This window comes from Corvus brachyrhynchos, unplaced genomic scaffold (genome assembly GCF_000691975.1).
Source record: "Corvus brachyrhynchos isolate BGI_N302 unplaced genomic scaffold, ASM69197v1 scaffold830, whole genome shotgun sequence".
Lineage (NCBI taxonomy): Eukaryota > Metazoa > Chordata > Aves > Passeriformes > Corvidae > Corvus > Corvus brachyrhynchos.
In genome coordinates, this window is record NW_008235721.1 from 179,684 (window position 1) to 180,230 (window position 547).

The window sequence follows — 547 nt, forward strand, 5'->3', positions numbered from 1 at the left end:
GCCCGTGGCGGCGCCGTGCCCGTGCCGGTGGCGTGTCATTGGCGTGGCGCTGAGCGCGTGTCCCCAGCATGCTCATCACCTACGACGATGTGGTGAAGATCTCGGACTTCGGCACCTCCAAGGAACTCATCGACAAGAGCACCAAGATGTCCTTTGCTGGCACCGTGGCCTGGATGGCCCCCGAGGTCATCCGCAACGAGCCTGTGTCTGAGAAGGTGGACATCTGGTGAGGCCACAGGGACATCGGGGACATCGGGGACACTGGGCAGCTGTGGTGGCACTGCAGACCAGCAGCAGCAGGCTATGGGGACAGGAGACGTTGTGGGGACACCAGGGATACTGGGAGTGACACTGGGACTGGGGGACATCAGGGACCCCAGGAGCGGGGGACACTGGGGACACCGGAGCGGGGAGGGGGAGGGGACAGCAGGAGGCCACAGGGGTGCCCCGCCGTGGGTGATGGGGGGGCGGGTGCCGGTAGGTCCTTCGGGGTGGTGCTGTGGGAGCTGCTGACGGGCGAGATCCCCTACAAGGACGTGGACTCGTC